The 11709-nt window shown below is 50.5% G+C and overlaps 1 non-coding gene across 1 annotated transcript; it reads left to right on the top strand.

The window, feature by feature from the left end:
- The first annotated feature begins 10798 nt into the window (after positions 1-10798).
- Positions 10799-10929, top strand: LOC148480676 (U6atac minor spliceosomal RNA). Its single transcript, XR_015871952.1, has one exon. It is a non-coding gene; the product is annotated as a U6atac minor spliceosomal RNA (small nuclear RNA).
- The last annotated feature ends 780 nt before the right edge of the window (positions 10930-11709 follow it).

The following is an 11709-nucleotide window of genomic DNA, read 5'->3' as shown; positions in this document are numbered from 1 at the left end:
AAGCCTGCACCTGTGACTATGTTAATGCTAGTATCAGCCCTTCCCCCAGTGTATAAACCTGCACCTGTGACTATGTTAATGCTAGTATCAGCCCTTCCCCCGGTGTATAAGCCTGCACCCGTGACTATGTTAATGCTAGTATCAGCCCTTCCCCCAGTGTATAAGCCTGCACCTGTGACTATGTTAATGCTAGTATCAGCCCTTCCCCCAGTGTATAAACCTGCACATGTGACTATGTTAATGCTAGTATCAGCCCTTCCCCCGGTGTATAAGCCTGCACCTGTGACTATGTTATTGCTAGTATCAGCCCTTCCCCCGATGTATAAGCCTGCACCTGTGACTATGTTAATGCTAGTATCAGCACTTCCCCCTGTGTATAAGCCTGCACCTGTGACTACGTTAATGCTAGTATCAGCCCTTCCCTCTGTGTATAAGCCTGCACCTGTGACTACGTTAATGCTAGTTTCAGCCCTTCCCCCGGTGAATAAGACTGCACCTGTGACTACGTTAATGCTAGGATCAGCCCTTCCCCCGGTGTATAAGCCTGCACCTGGACTATGTTAATGCTAGTATCAGCCCTTCCCCCGGTGTATAAGCCTGCACCTGTGACTATGTTAATGCTAGTATCAGCCCTTCCCCCGGTGTATAAGCCTGCACCCGTGACTATGTTAATGCTAGTATCAGCCCTTCCCCCGGTGTATAAGCCTGCACCTGTGACTATGTTAATGCTAGTATCAGCCCTTCCCCCGGTGTATTAGCCTGCACCCGTGACTATGTTAATGCTAGAGTCAGCCCTTCCCCCGGTGTATAAGCCCGCACCCGTGACTATGTTAATGCTAGTATCTGCCCTTCCCTCTGTGTATAAGCCTGCACCTGTGACTATGTTAATGCTAGTTTCAGCCCTTCCCCCGGTGTATAAGCCTGCACCTGTGACTATGTTAATGCTAGTATCTTCCCTTCCCCCAGTGTATAAGCCTGCACCTGTGACTATGTTAATGCTAGTATCAGCCCTTCCCCGCAGTATAAGCCTGCACCTGTGACTATGTTAATGCTAGTATCAGCCCCTCCCCTGGTGTATTAGCCTGCACCTGTGACTATGTTAATGCTAGTATCAGCCCTTCCCCGCAGTATAAGCCTGCACCTGTGACTATGTTATGCTAGTATCAGCCCTTCCCCCGGTGTATAAGCCTGCACCTGTGACTATGTTAATGCTAGTATCAGCCCTTCCCCGCAGTATAAGCCTGCACCTGTGACTCTGTTAATGCTAGTATCAGCCCTTCCCCCGGTGTATAAGCCTGCACCTGTGACTATGTTAATGCTAGTATCAGCCCTTCCCCCGCAGTATAAGCCTGCACCCGTGACTATGTTAATGCTAGTATCAGCCCTTCCCCCGGTGTATAAGCCTGCACCCGTGACTATGTAAATGCTAGGATCAGCCCTTCCCCCGGTGTATAAGCCTGCACCCGTGACTATGTTAATGCTAGGATCAGCCCTTCCCCCGGTGTATAAGTCTGCACCCGTGACTATGCTAATTCTAGGATCAGCCCTTCCCCCGGTGTATAAGCCTGCACCCATGTCTATGTTAATGGTAGGATCAGCCCTTCCCCCGGTGTATAAGCCTGCACCTGTGACTATGTTAATGCTAGTATCTGCCCTTCCCCTGGTGAATAAGCCTGCACCTGTGACTATGTTAAGGCTAGTATCAGCCCCTCCCCTGGTGTATTAGCCTGCACCTGTGACTATGTTAATGCTAGGATCAGCCCTTCCCCCAGTGTATAAGCCCGCACCTGTGACTATGTTAATGCTAGTACCAGCCCTTCCCCCGGTGTATAAGCCTGCACCTGTGACTATGTTAATGCTAGTATTAGCCCTTCCTCCGGTGTATAAGCCTGCACCTGTGACTATGTTAATGCTAGGATCAGCCCTTCCCCAGATGTATTAGCCTGCACCTGTGACTATGTTAATGCTAGGATCAGCCCTTCCCCGGTGTATAAGCCCGCACCTGTGATTATGTTAATGCTAGGATCAGCCCTTCCCCCGGTGTATAAGCCTGCACCTGTGACTATGTTAATACTGGGATCAGCCCTTCCCCCGGTGTATAAGCCTGCACCTGTGACTATGTTAATGCTAGTATCAGCCCTTCCCCCGGTGTATAAGCCTGCACCTGTGACTACGTTAATGCTAGGATCAGCCCTTCCCCCGGTTTATAAGTCTGCACCTGTGACTACGTTAATGCTAGTATCAGCCCTTCCCCCGGTGTATAAGCCTGCACCTGTGACTACGTTAATGCTAGTATCAGCCCTTCCTCCGGTGTATAAGCCTGCACCTGTGACTTAGTTAATGCTAGTATCAGCCCTTCCCCCGCAGTATAAGCCTGCACCTGTGACTATGTTAATGCTAGTATCAGCCCTTCCCCCGGTGTATAAGCCTGCACCTGTGACTATGTTAATGCTAGTATCAGCCCTTCCCCCGGTGTTTTAAGCCTGCACCTGTGACTATGTTAATGCTAGTATCAGCCCTTCCCCCGCAGTATAAGCCTGCACCTGTGACTATGTTAATGCTAGTATCAGCCCTTCCCCCGCAGTATAAGCCTGCACCTGTGACTATGTTAATGCTAGTATCAGCCCTTCCCCCGGTGTATAAACCTGCACATGTGACTATGTTATTGCTAGTATCAGCCCTTCCCCCGGTGTATAAGCCTGCACCTGTGACTATGTTAATGCTAGTATCAGCACTTCTTCCTGTGTATAAGCCTGCACCTGTGACTACGTTAATGCTAGTATCAGCCCTTCCCTCTGTGTATAAGCCTGCACCTGTGACTACGTTAATGCTAGTTTCAGCCCTTCCCCCGGTGAATAAGACTGCACCTGTGACTACGTTAATGCTAGGATCAGCCCTTCCCCCGGTGTATAAGCCTACACCTGTGACTATGTTAATGCTAGTATCAGCCCTTCCCCCGGTGTATAAGCCTGCTCCTGTGACTATGTTAATGCTAGTATCAGCCCTTCCCCCGGTGTATAAGCCTGCTCCTGTGACTATGTTAATGCTAGTATCAGCCCTTCCCCCGGTGTATAAGCCTGCACCTGTGACTATGTTAATGCTAGTATCAGCCCTTCCCCGGTGTATAAGCCTACACCCGTGACTATGTTAATGCTAGGATCAGCCCTTCCCACGGTGTATAAGCCTGCACCCGTGACTATGTTAATGCTAGAGTCAGCCCTTCCCCCGGTGTGTAAGCCTGCACCCGTGACTATGTTAATGCTAGAGTCAGCCCTTCCCCCGGTGTATAAGCCCGCACCCGTGACTATGTTAATGCTAGTATCTGCCCTTCCCCCGGTGTATAAGCCTGCACCTGTGACTATGTTAATGCTAGTATCAGCCCTTCCCCCGGTGTATAAGCCTGCACCTGTGACTATGTTAATGCTAGTATCAGCCCTTCCCCCGGTGTATTAAGCCTGCACCTATGACTATGTTAATGCTAGTATCAGCCCTTCCCCCAGTGTATAAACCTGCACCTGTGACTATGTTAATGCTAGTATCAGCCCTTCCCCCGGTGTATAAGCCTGCACCTGTGACTATGTTATTGCTAGTATCAGCCCTTCCCCCGGTGTATAAGCCTGCACCTGTGACTACGTTAATGCTAGTTTCAGCCCTTCCCCCGGGGTAGAAGACTGCACCTGTGACTACGTTAATGCTAGTATCAGCACTTCCCCCTGTGTACAAGCCTGCACCTGTGACTATGTTAATGCTAGTTTCAGACCTTCCCCCGGTGTAGAAGACTGCACCTGTGACTACGTTAATGCTAGGATCAGCCCTTCCCCCGATGTAAAAGCCTGCACCTGTGACTATGTTAATGCTAGTATCAGCCCTTCCCCCGGTGTATAAGCCTGCACCTGTGACTATGTTAATGCTAGTATCAGCCCTTCCCCCGGTGTATAAGCCTGCACCTGTGTCTATGTTAATGCTAGGATCAGCCCTTCCCCCGGTGTATTAGCCCGCACCTGTGACTATGTTATTGCTAGTATCAGCCCTTCCCCCGGTGTATAAGCCTGCACCTGTGACTATGTTAATGCTAGGATCAGCCTTCCCCGCGGTGTATAAGCCTGCACCTGTGACTATGTTAATGCTAGTATCAGCCCTTCCCCCGGTGTATAAGCCTGCTCCTATGACTATGTTAATGCTAGTATCAGCCCTTCCCCTGGTGTATAAGCCTGCTCCTGTGACTATGTTAATGCTAGGATCAGCCCTTCCCCCGGTGTATAAGACTGCACCTGTGACTATGTTAATGCTAGTATCAGCCCTTCCCCCGGTGTATAAGCCTGCTCCTGTGACTATGTTAATGCTAGTATCAGCCCTTCCCCCGGTGTATAAGCCTGCACCTGTGACTATGTTAATGCTAGTATCAGCCCTTCCCCCGGTGTATAAGCCTGCACCTGTGACTACGTTAATGCTAGTATCAGCCCTTCCCTCTGTGTATAAGCCTGCACCTGTGACTACGTTAATGCTAGTATCAGCCCTTCCCCCGGTGTATAAGCCTGCACCTGTGACTACGTTAATGCTAGTATCAGCCCTTCCCCCGCAGTATAAGCCTGCACCTGTGACTATGTTAATGCTAGTATCAGCCCTTCCCCCAGTGTATAAACCTGCACCTGTGACTATGTTAATGCTAGTATCAGCCCTTCCCCCGGTGTATAAGCCTGCACCCGTGACTATGTTAATGCTAGTATCAGCCCTTCCCCCAGTGTATAAGCCTGCACCTGTGACTATGTTAATGCTAGTATCAGCCCTTCCCCCAGTGTATAAACCTGCACATGTGACTATGTTAATGCTAGTATCAGCCCTTCCCCCGGTGTATAAGCCTGCACCTGTGACTATGTTATTGCTAGTATCAGCCCTTCCCCCGATGTATAAGCCTGCACCTGTGACTATGTTAATGCTAGTATCAGCACTTCCCCCTGTGTATAAGCCTGCACCTGTGACTACGTTAATGCTAGTATCAGCCCTTCCCTCTGTGTATAAGCCTGCACCTGTGACTACGTTAATGCTAGTTTCAGCCCTTCCCCCGGTGAATAAGACTGCACCTGTGACTACGTTAATGCTAGGATCAGCCCTTCCCCCGGTGTATAAGCCTGCACCTGGACTATGTTAATGCTAGTATCAGCCCTTCCCCCGGTGTATAAGCCTGCACCTGTGACTATGTTAATGCTAGTATCAGCCCTTCCCCCGGTGTATAAGCCTGCACCCGTGACTATGTTAATGCTAGTATCAGCCCTTCCCCCGGTGTATAAGCCTGCACCTGTGACTATGTTAATGCTAGTATCAGCCCTTCCCCCGGTGTATTAGCCTGCACCCGTGACTATGTTAATGCTAGAGTCAGCCCTTCCCCCGGTGTATAAGCCCGCACCCGTGACTATGTTAATGCTAGTATCTGCCCTTCCCTCTGTGTATAAGCCTGCACCTGTGACTATGTTAATGCTAGTTTCAGCCCTTCCCCCGGTGTATAAGCCTGCACCTGTGACTATGTTAATGCTAGTATCTTCCCTTCCCCCAGTGTATAAGCCTGCACCTGTGACTATGTTAATGCTAGTATCAGCCCTTCCCCGCAGTATAAGCCTGCACCTGTGACTATGTTAATGCTAGTATCAGCCCCTCCCCTGGTGTATTAGCCTGCACCTGTGACTATGTTAATGCTAGTATCAGCCCTTCCCCGCAGTATAAGCCTGCACCTGTGACTATGTTATGCTAGTATCAGCCCTTCCCCCGGTGTATAAGCCTGCACCTGTGACTATGTTAATGCTAGTATCAGCCCTTCCCCGCAGTATAAGCCTGCACCTGTGACTCTGTTAATGCTAGTATCAGCCCTTCCCCCGGTGTATAAGCCTGCACCTGTGACTATGTTAATGCTAGTATCAGCCCTTCCCCCGCAGTATAAGCCTGCACCCGTGACTATGTTAATGCTAGTATCAGCCCTTCCCCCGGTGTATAAGCCTGCACCCGTGACTATGTAAATGCTAGGATCAGCCCTTCCCCCGGTGTATAAGCCTGCACCCGTGACTATGTTAATGCTAGGATCAGCCCTTCCCCCGGTGTATAAGTCTGCACCCGTGACTATGCTAATTCTAGGATCAGCCCTTCCCCCGGTGTATAAGCCTGCACCCATGTCTATGTTAATGGTAGGATCAGCCCTTCCCCCGGTGTATAAGCCTGCACCTGTGACTATGTTAATGCTAGTATCTGCCCTTCCCCTGGTGAATAAGCCTGCACCTGTGACTATGTTAAGGCTAGTATCAGCCCCTCCCCTGGTGTATTAGCCTGCACCTGTGACTATGTTAATGCTAGGATCAGCCCTTCCCCCAGTGTATAAGCCCGCACCTGTGACTATGTTAATGCTAGTACCAGCCCTTCCCCCGGTGTATAAGCCTGCACCTGTGACTATGTTAATGCTAGTATTAGCCCTTCCTCCGGTGTATAAGCCTGCACCTGTGACTATGTTAATGCTAGGATCAGCCCTTCCCCAGATGTATTAGCCTGCACCTGTGACTATGTTAATGCTAGGATCAGCCCTTCCCCGGTGTATAAGCCCGCACCTGTGATTATGTTAATGCTAGGATCAGCCCTTCCCCCGGTGTATAAGCCTGCACCTGTGACTATGTTAATACTGGGATCAGCCCTTCCCCCGGTGTATAAGCCTGCACCTGTGACTATGTTAATGCTAGTATCAGCCCTTCCCCCGGTGTATAAGCCTGCACCTGTGACTACGTTAATGCTAGGATCAGCCCTTCCCCCGGTTTATAAGTCTGCACCTGTGACTACGTTAATGCTAGTATCAGCCCTTCCCCCGGTGTATAAGCCTGCACCTGTGACTACGTTAATGCTAGTATCAGCCCTTCCTCCGGTGTATAAGCCTGCACCTGTGACTTAGTTAATGCTAGTATCAGCCCTTCCCCCGCAGTATAAGCCTGCACCTGTGACTATGTTAATGCTAGTATCAGCCCTTCCCCCGGTGTATAAGCCTGCACCTGTGACTATGTTAATGCTAGTATCAGCCCTTCCCCCGGTGTTTTAAGCCTGCACCTGTGACTATGTTAATGCTAGTATCAGCCCTTCCCCCGCAGTATAAGCCTGCACCTGTGACTATGTTAATGCTAGTATCAGCCCTTCCCCCGCAGTATAAGCCTGCACCTGTGACTATGTTAATGCTAGTATCAGCCCTTCCCCCGGTGTATAAGCCTGCACCTGTGACTATGTTAATGCTAGTATCAGCTCTTCCCCCGGTGTATAAGCCTGCACCTGTGACTATGTTAATGCTAGTATCAGCCCTTCCTCCGGTGTATAAGCCTGCACCTGTGACTATGTTAATGCTAGTATCAGCCCTTCCCCCGGTGTATAAGCCAGCACCTGTGATTATGTTAATGCTAGGATCAGCCCTTCCCCCGGTGTATAAGCCTGCACCTGTGACTACGTTAATGCTAGTTTCAGCCCTTCCCCCGGTGTATAAGCCTGCACCTGTGACTACGTTAATGCTAGTATCAGCCCTTCCCCCGGTGTATAAGCCTGCACCTGTTTCTTAGTTAATGCTAGTATCAGCCATTCCCCCGCAGTATAAGCCTGCACCTGTGACTATGTTAATGCTAGTAGCCCTTCCCCCGGTGTATAAGCCTGCACCTGTGACTATGTTAATGCTAGTATCAGCCCTTCCCCCGGTGTATAAGCCTGCACCTGTGACTATGTTAATGCTAGTATCAGCCCTTCCCCCGGTGTATAAGCCTGCACCCGTGACTATGTTAATGCTAGTATCAGCCCTTCCCCCGATGTATAAGCCTGCACCCGTGACTATGTTAATGCTAGTATCAGCCCTTCCCCCGGTGTATAAGCCTGCACCCGTGACTATGTTAATGCTAGGATCAGCCCTTCCCCCGGTGTATAAGCCTGCACCCGTGACTATGTTAATTCTAGGATCAGCCCTTCCCCCGGTGTATAAGCCTGCACCCGTGTCTATGTTAATGCTAGTAACAGCCCTTCCCCCGGTGTATAAGCCTGCACCCGTGACTATGTTAATGCTAGTATCAGCCCTTCCCCCTGTGTATAAGCCCGCACCTGTGACTATGTTAATGCTAGTATCTGCCCTTCCCCCCGTGTATAAGCCCGCACCTGTGACTATGTTAAGGCTAGTATCAGCCCTTCCCCCGGTGTATTAGCCCGCACCTGTGACTATGTTAATGCTAGGATCAGCCCTTCCCCCGGTGTATAAGCCAGCACCTGTGACTATGTTAATGCTAGTACCAGCCCTTCCCCCGGTGTTTAAGCCGGCACCTGTGACTATGTTAATGCTAGTATCAGCCCTTCCTCCTGTGTATAAGCCTGCACCTGTGACTATGTTAATGCTAGTATCAGCCCTTCCCCCGGTGTATAAGCCTGCACCTGTGACTTAGTTAATGCTAGTATCAGCCCTTCCCCCGCAGTATAAGCCTGCACCCGTGACTATGTTAATGCTAGTATCAGCCCTTCCCCCGGTGTATAAGCCTGCACCTGTGACTATGTTAATGCTAGTATCAGCCCTTCCCCCGGTGTTTTAAGCCTGCACCTGTGACTAAGTTAATGTATTAATCTGCACCTGTGACTATGTTAATGCTAGTATCAGCCCTTCCCCCGGTGTATAAGCCTGCACCTGTGACTATGTTAATGCTAGTATCAGCCCTTCCCCCGCAGTATAAGCCTGCACCTGTGACTATGTTAATGCTAGTATCAGCCCTTCCCCCGGTGTATAAGCCTGCACCTGTGACTATGTTAATGCTAGTATCAGCCCTTCCCCCGGTGTATAAGCCTGCACCTGTGACTATGTTAATGCTAGTATCAGCCCTTCCTCCGGTGTATAAGCCTGCACCTGTGACTATGTTAATGCTAGGATCAGCCCTTCCCCCGGTGTATAAGCCTGCACCTGTGACTATGTTAATGCTAGTTTCAGCCCTTCCCCCGGTGTATAAGCCTGCACCTGTGACTATGTTAATGCTAGTATCAGCCCTTCCTCCGGTGTATAAGCCTGCACCTGTGACTATGTTAATGCTCGGATCAGCCCTTCCCCCGGTGTATAAGCCTGCACCTGTGATTAAGTTAATGCTAGGATCAGCCCTTCCCCCGGTGTATAAGCCTGCACCTGTGACTACGTTAATGCTAGTTTCAGCCCTTCCCCCGGTGTATAAGCCTGCACCTGTGACTATGTTAATGCTAGTATCAGCCCTTCCCCCGGTGTATAAGCCTGCACCTGTTTCTTAGTTAATGCTAGTATCAGCCATTCCCCCGCAGTATAAGCCTGCACCTGTGACTATGTTAATGCTAGTATCAGCCCTTCCCCCGGTGTATAAGCCTGCACCTGTGACTATGTTAATGCTAGTATCAGCCCTTCCCCCGGTGTATAAGCCTGCACCTGTGACTATGTTAATGCTAGTATCAGCCCTTCCCCCGATGTATAAGCCTGCACCTGTGACTATGTTAATGCTAGTATCAGCCCTTCCCCCGGTGTATAAGCCTGCACCCGTGACTATGTTAATGCTAGTATCAGCCCTTCCCCCGATGTATAAGCCTGCACCCGTGACTATGTTAATGCTAGTGTCAGCCCTTCCCCCGGTGTATAAGCCTGCACCCGTGACTATGTTAATGCTAGGATCAGCCCTTCCCCCGGTGTATAAGCCTGCACCCGTGACTATGTTAATTCTAGGATCAGCCCTTCCCCCGGTGTATAAGCCTGCACCCGTGTCTATGTTAATGCTAGGAACAGCCCTTCCCCCGGTGTATAAGTCTGCACCTGTGACTATGTTAATGCTAGGATCAGACTATGTTAATGCTAGGATCAGCCCTTCCCCCGGTGTATAAGCCAGCACCTGTGACTATGTTAATGCTAGTACCAGCCCTTCCCCCGGTGTTTAAGCCCGCACCTGTGACTATGTTAATGCTAGTATCAGCCCTTCCTCCTGTGTATAAGCCCGCACCTGTGACTATGTTAATGCTAGGATCAGCCCTTCCCCAGGTGTATTAGCCCGCACCTGTGACTATGTTAATGCTAGGATCAGCCCTTCCCCCAGTGTATAAGCCCGCACCTGTGATTATGTTAATGCTAGGATCAGCCCTTCCCCCGGTGTATAAACCTGCACCTGTGACTATGTTAATGCTAGGATCAGCCCTTCCCCCGGTGTATAAGCCTGCACCTGTGACTATGTTAATGCTAGGATCAGCCCTTCCCCCGGTGTATAAACCTGCACCTGTGACTATGTTAATGCTAGGATCAGCCCTTCCCCCGGTGTATAAGCCTGCACCTGTGACTATGTTAATGCTAGGATCAGCCCTTCCCCCGGTGTATAAGCCTGCACCTGTGACTATGTTAATGCTAGTATCAGCCCTTCCCCCGGTGTATTAGCCTGCACCTGTGACTATGTTAATGCTAGGATCAGCCCTTCCCCCGGTGTATAAGCCTGCACCTGTGACTATGTTAATGCTAGGATCAGCCCTTCCCCCGGTGTATTACCCTGCACCTGTGACTATGTTAATGCTAGTATCAGCCCTTCCCCCGATGTATAAGCCTGCACCTGTGACTATGTTAATGCTAGTATCAGCCCTTCCCCCGGTGTATAAGCCTGCACCTGTGACTATGTTAAAGCTAGGATCAGCCCTTCCCCCGGTGTGTAAGCCTGCACCTGTGACTATGTTAATGCTAGTATCAGCCCTTCCCTCGGTGTATAATCCTGCACCTATGACTATATTAATGCTAGTATCAGCCCTTCCCCCGGTGTATAAGCCTGCACCTGTGACTTTATGGAAGGAGAGAAGGTTAGTACTCCCCTTGACAAGGATGGAAGAGGTTTCAGTGACCTTTACAACACATATACGGTTAAGGCATTGCCTCTTACTTTGTGGCATCTCTAACCAGGTTTTTGCCATTGGCTTCCTCCATCGTCCCCCAGGTTGTACCTTTGTTAACTGCCCCCCCGGCCCAGCAGGTTGCCGCTGTGGCTGACGGTTTTTCATCCCCGCTAGCATCGCTAATGTCTGTGGTGGCTGCTGCTGTGGCCCCATTCGGTTCGTTAGCATCGAGGGTGCCAGCGCCGTCTATGGATTTGCAGTGGCTCGGTGCACTATTAGTTCCACTGGCCATTCAGTTTCTTCAACTTTTGGAACCAGTTCTTGGGGGTGCGGGGGTTCCCCCAACCTCCTTGGGTCCAGTAGCGAGCGTGCAGGGAGTAGTGTCAAATAATTTTGCGGATGCTCCTGTTTCCGCTGTGGTGGCCGTTTCTGAGGCAGTGTGCTCTGGGGCTGCTGGTGTGATATCTCCTCCTGCTTCTTTATCTGTTTCTTCCCCAGATGCTGCTGCTGTGAGTTTGGAGACTGGCGTTCCCACCAGGGACGGAGTTGGAGCTGACGTGTCTGTTGCTGTAGATCAGGCGAGCGGCTCTGGTGATTCAGGTACTACTTCTGATATGGATTGGCAGGCTGATTCAGGCTCTTTAGGCAGTTCTTCAGTGGTGGGGGATAGTTCACAGGTGTCGGGAGTTGAGGCATCTAGGCGTAAGCCTGTGGATAGGTCGCGCAAGCAGCGAAGGCGCTCTCAGAGGAGTAAGTCCGGGGAGTCTTTCACATCATCCACGGGGTTGTCCTCATCAGAATCGTCCGGTGATGTGAAAGGGGTTGCTAAGCGTCACCGGTGCAGGCGTAGGCCTA

Source organism: Taudactylus pleione, unplaced genomic scaffold (genome assembly GCF_031769625.1).
Source record: "Taudactylus pleione unplaced genomic scaffold, aTauple2 ptg000608l, whole genome shotgun sequence".
Classification (NCBI taxonomy): domain Eukaryota; kingdom Metazoa; phylum Chordata; class Amphibia; order Anura; family Myobatrachidae; genus Taudactylus; species Taudactylus pleione.
This window is presented reverse-complemented; position numbering and strand designations above follow the sequence as displayed.